Genomic DNA, 6,000 nt, shown 5'->3' with positions numbered 1-6,000 from the left:
ATCCTCCCATTGTTGGAATTCATATGATTGCTTCCATGTGAAGTGCCCTCAGGGCGTTACATCAGCAGAGCTTTCGACAGCCAAGCTTTCTTGGCTAGTAAAGCATAAGCATTCAGCATTAAGCGTCCTTGTACCTATATCTCAGATGACACGGAAGACCTCCTTCCCCTGACTCCCTCATGTTTCTTCAAGACATGAAGGAAGTGAGAACACCATGTTTAGATCAAATAGATAGTAATAAATTACAAATAAGAGAGCGAAATTGCTAGGAACTAAAGCAACAGTTAAGAAACAGATTGCGAAAGTAGTTCAGAAAGCCATAGAAAGAAAATTTAATCTGAAGATTGGGAATATAGTCTTTATTAGTTCCGATAATAAAAACTTATTAATTTTGTCTATGGGAAGAGTAGAAAAGATTTTTCCGAGTAGAGATTATTCATCGTGGAATGATTCTTCGGTGAGACTGGTCCAAAAGCTTTGTCTCTTGGAGGTCCCAAGCAAAGGAGATCCAATCCTTTAAGTCAAACCGGAAAGAAGTCACTGTGGCAGACTTTTAAACATCCTAAAAAACTTTTCATAAACATTCATTCCGTGCGACCTTTTTGTCCGTTATATTTCTGTTTAGGGATTTTGTTTTCTGTGCGTATGCGTATATTTTAACTTTTATAGTATGTTTTAAACTGTATAATGTTTCATTTTACATTAAAATCAAAGGTGGGAATATGGTACTTTCTGCTCATGTACAATAATATTGATATCGCGTTTAGCATTTTTATTTTAGTTTAATATTTTGAAAATGATGTTTTTAAAATGTAACGTTATGGTTATATATTCGCTATACAGCCATATCACTTTAATTATTACTATTATTATTATTTTGCGTGTTTCTTAAATATATGTACTGTACTAGGTTAGCTATTTTATATTTCCGCGCCCCTGATTGAAGATTTGGCCTGTTCAGTTGATGAAGAAGAGTATTAGTGTGAAAATTAAAAACATTCAACCAAATTAGCAATGAGTTTGATGTAAACTGGTATAGAAAGAAGAGCAAGAGATCCAAATAACACAAATGGAGTTTGAATAATTCGAAGTGTATTCAATATTCTCTTTCTTGGGACTGAATTTATGTTTTAGGCAAAGTTACTGCGTATGATTTATTTTCAAAACACTGAATTTCTCAAATTATTACATATAAAACAATGGTAAGCATTTAAAATAGTAAAACTTATCAAAATTTTAGATTTTAGCACTTCAAATGCTTGGTGTATGTTACTCCCATCACACGATGCATATGCCGCAGTATACGTGTTGTAACTATCTTCCGTTCATAGTGCTAAATCAACGGTAAGGCTACCTCGGAATTCTGGTAGTGCATGATCATGTGTTTTGCCAATACGTTCAATCACAATTCAATTTTAGATTTGCTTTCATTTAACGAATTTGTTTATATTTAAATCTCAGAGACAGAGAGAGAATCTGTTGTTTGAACTTCAATATCTAATTGATTTACTTAATCATCGAGTAGATTAAGAGGTTATATTATCTCTTCGAAGCATTTTTAAATATTTTTTCGCCCTCCGGGGAAGAAGATATATGTGCGATTGCACCATTATCAAGTGTCATTTGTATTGTTTATGATATGCATTGTTTCATGCTCGGTAATCTTTGTTCACTGCAAATCACAAAGTGACCAAAAATAGAATAGCAGAGGATACTGATAACTTCCTTTGATGTTCTGCCTGGGAAAAGATATTTTCAGATAGCAACCAATATCAACAAGTAAAGGTAACAGAAAATTTTCAAGATAGCACAAAATCACTGCGTCATCATAAATATAGCAGTAAAAATAATTGCATAATATTTCAGAGGTAATGAACAAAACTTGTAACACACAAAAATTGAATGGAATATATCTGAATAAAATTAATTTTAATTAATCTGAAACAATAATAGTCGAAAAATGAATTTGTAGGCAGCGAACAATTACAAAATGCAATACCGGAAAATTTTCGGATGGAAAAAAACAGAAGGCTCATTAGCTGTTTCTCTCCATGTCATAAAAGTAATAAATTTGAATATAAACAACATGGATCATCATCGTTATTACTTACGTAAAGCGTTACCGTGTCATCACATACTATCGTACAGCTATATAGAATAGTAATAGATGTATGATATACGTAGAAATTATCTTAAATTTCTAAGAGATAAGAATTTTTTTGTTTTTCTTTTTCTGCATTAGGAAGTTACTGCATGATTCTTGTATACGTTGTGAATATCAACGTTTATGTTCCATCTAAATGAAAAGGTGTACAGATATCATGACATTAAAATCTGAATTTTTGGTTTCCAATGAATCACATATTACACCACGAATATAATATGTTTTATGAACTCATTACAAGTTATGGATTCAGTAGAAAATAACTTTGCAATATTTAATTTTTACGTTTCATTGCTTTCTCACTTACGAGAATAAATATCTCGAAGTTTACAATTAATTAGAAAGAACATAACTTTGGAAATACTATCTTCTCGTAGAATACAATAATTAACTTCTATGTATCAGCCGCAGTTTATGAGGTTTGGGTTTGTAAGTGATACCGAGTTCTGCTTCAAACGTCGGCTTCACTCCTTGCAGGAAAGCAACATCGAACTTTTGCAGAATGGACACGAAATAAAGAAATATTTCCATGTTAGCCATCGTTTCTCCTGGGCAAGCCCTTTTGCCTGGAAAAATAAAAATAATACAAAGTTATCATTTTTTTAAAGAACTAAAATGCGAAACTGAAGAAGTTAGATAGATAGTTGTCTAAAATATATCTTAATCCGTTCTGTCACAGTTATGTGAAAGACTAACGTTATATAGATCAACAGCCTAAATCCATTCTCTTTAAGAATATTTATAGTAGATTTCGATTTGTATTTGAAATAATATTATTTATTGATAAATGAAGCATTTAAACACAAGAATCTGTGAAATTTTAATGTGTTCTGAATCGTTAAAGAACCACCATTACTGACGCAAAAATAATTTCATTGCTAACAAATAACTTCCGTAATTAAGAAAAAAAGGCAAATATGTTATTTTTAAACATAAATAATTAGGTTTATTTTGCTATTAGCTCTTATTATTTTCGAACTAGAATATAAATGATTTGATGAAGATTAATATCGTAATCTCTTCAGACGACTTTTAATGGGTCTAAACTTTGATAAAAATTATTCTTGCTCACTTTTCCTGAGAGAGCAGATGTTACTATAAAGTACTTTTTGTAGATAAATATGCTCATCGTAGAGTTAAGATAGTAAGGAGAATACTATACGATTAGGTCTATTTTCATGCTGACAAATTCTTACATAAAAAAGTAGTTACATAATTAATGCAAGTATAAAAATAAATATAGGTATATGTAATGCATAATACCCAAACCCAAAGAAATGCCAAACTCGTGCATGCATTATACCATGTAATATAATCGAAAATTAGACGCAAGCTATTAGGTATAAAATCTTTTTTATGTAAGCTATCGAGCAGTGTTTCTAACTTACCGACGGAGAAAGGCATTAAATTTTTTGATTTGTTGACGGATTTTCCATCTGGTCCGAGAAACCTTTCCGGCTTGAAACTCTCCGGGTCATCCCAAACATCAGGGTCGTGATGCGCAGACCAGAAATCAGGATGAAATCAGGACTCTTGCAGGATATAATATTATATCCTGCAAGAGTCGTGTCAGCCAGTGTGCTTTTCATAGAGAAAGATACGAATATTATTGTAAGTATTTTTGCATTTTCTAGTACATCAAATTTATATCGAATAAATATCACAGTAGAAAAAAAAAAAAAAAAAAGGGAAAAAATGAAAATCTGAAACCTTTCAATTTTTATATTACGTCTTCAAATTTTATATTACGTCTAAAAGGGCATTTTTTTAACGTTTTGTGTGTTACCTTGTAAGATCTACTTGTTTATCTTCTAATCCGACAACTGAAGTACGCGTAGGAACTACACAGGAGAAGGGTAAAAAGAATCCTTTATTAATTCTTTAAAATTCACAATGCGTCGACTTGACGCTAACACACTACGCGTCACTCGGGCGGTAACTCAAATAACAAGAACTACACTAAAAATTCGAAGATATTAACAAGCAGTAGAATTACTTTACTGCGCTCAGATAATCCTGTTACCTAAACCCGCATCGAAATCTAGTGGCAGCAAAGTAATAGCTGTTACGCCACGTTAACCAGCAATAAAGGCAGAACTAGAAGCTCACGCTACAAAAATACAGCGCTTTCCCTTCTAAAACTCAGTATTTAAACCTTTTCTCAAGGTAGAATTTGCATTACTTCACGTGCGCTACCAAATTTAAATAATCTGGCATTGACAATTAGGGGAATGAAGGTTTATAAGAAAGCTTAAAACTAAACTTAATTTGTTTGTTAAAATAAGTATAAATTCCTACAAAATAACTTAACCTAACCTAACCTACGGTTAATAGCGAGTGATGTCATTGCCTCAATATTTGAGCTAGTGTGGCTTGGATATTGGAGCATAAAAAGCTAATGAATTTTTAAGTACTTTTTGTTTGTATGAGTTCGTGTAAGAGAGAGAGTGAGAGAAGGAAAAAAATAGTGAGTATTTATATTTATAGGGTAATTTAAAAGGCTGAAAATCGTATCAGCTGAATTAAATTTTTTAATATGACAATGAGACAGACTTGTCGTATATATTTACATAATCAATGTCCTTGTTCGACCGATATTTCTGTACGATTAGTTATTTTAAATCGGTATTTGTACTACCTTAGTCTACTACTGAACGTAGAAGTTGATTAAAATCATCTGTCTGGCGATAATTCCCCTCGATCGGCTGATACAGATTTTAAAAATAGTATTGAGTTCATAAAATAAAAGGAATTTGTGTCGTTATGCACTAAATTTTATGAATGACTTCTGAGTACTATTTAATAGCGCAGGAAAATTCAGGTTCATTATCAGAATTCGTACTTCGTTTGCTTACTATCTCAAGAGATTGAGAGGTACTATCGTCTTCCAACGCATTACTTCTAAGAGCACTGCGTGAGTGTAAGGCATCTCTTTCTGAATATGAAATTCCGGACTTTTTTCGGACCCCAAAACATCCATGATCTCTCTCTGCACCTTTTTCTGTATTTTCGGATAAGCAGCCATGATATATAAACACCACGAAATGGAAGTCCGAACAGTATCGCTGCCAGCAGCAAACAAATCGGACACGCATCCTTTGAGAGAATCATCTGAAAGACAAAGTTCTTGTTATTTCAATAAAGAGATATGAAATATAAATTAATTGTTTAATTTGATTTGCCCCTTTTGTGTTCTTTCGAACTCAACCCATTCAAGAAGAATGATTAATTTCTATTTGAAAAGATCTATAGTTTATCAGGATAGCAAATAATAACTAACAATTGGTATTTGTCTCTCATCGAATATTTTTCTTACAATTCTCTGTATATTCCAGAGAACGCACTGTATGATTTAGCTCTCCGAGTGAATTTAACTGATTTAAAAAGCGTATTTGGAGTGATAAGTCAGTTTTTATTAATTTAAACCGCTAGGTTAGTGTTAGCTTGACTTAAAAGAGTTCTTTGGATTAATAGCCCTCTGCCGAATTGGTTGCTCCATCCGAAATGCATATTTTGTTGAAAACTGCCAAGATTTTGCGCTCATATGATTTTTGTCATACATGTCCCTCATATTCAAGAGACACAGGTCTTTCTTGAAAGAGTGTGATTAAACATGCAAACCAATTTCAGTTTGCTTTTTTTGCTTCATTTTAAATTTTACATTAGCGTGTTTCTTTTTTAGTTAGACTGTTGCAGATATTGATAGTTTGGTACATTCTGTCTGAAAATAGAATACGTAAATAACTTCGTGTCTCTTGAGCGCAAATTATGTTCGCTATAATCATTTATCGCGCCTGAATAAAATGAAAACATATTCCGCTTAACGCGAGTGTTTA

The 6,000-nt window shown here is 32.3% G+C and overlaps 1 pseudogene across 1 annotated transcript in view; it reads right to left on the bottom strand.

Annotated features, from left to right (window-relative positions):
• Nucleotides 1–2,364: 2,364 nt before the first annotated feature.
• LOC118205536 (cytochrome P450 2J2-like) overlaps nucleotides 2,365–6,000 on the bottom strand; it is a 46,125-nt pseudogene continuing 42,489 nt past the window's right edge. The window contains exons 6-8 of the transcript XR_015042116.1: nucleotides 5,020–5,275; nucleotides 3,553–3,745; nucleotides 2,365–2,730 (exon numbers count right to left, since the gene is read on the bottom strand). The product of XR_015042116.1 is annotated as a cytochrome P450 2J2-like (transcript). The remainder of the gene's footprint in view (nucleotides 2,731–3,552; nucleotides 3,746–5,019; nucleotides 5,276–6,000) is intronic.

Source organism: Stegodyphus dumicola, chromosome 7 (genome assembly GCF_044657685.1).
Source record: "Stegodyphus dumicola isolate Sdum_Otavi_A_Nest chromosome 7, ASM4465768v1".
In the NCBI taxonomy this organism is placed as follows: Eukaryota; Metazoa; Arthropoda; class Arachnida; order Araneae; family Eresidae; genus Stegodyphus; species Stegodyphus dumicola.
Note: the sequence above shows the minus strand (reverse complement) of the source record. Positions and strands in the feature narration are given on the sequence as shown.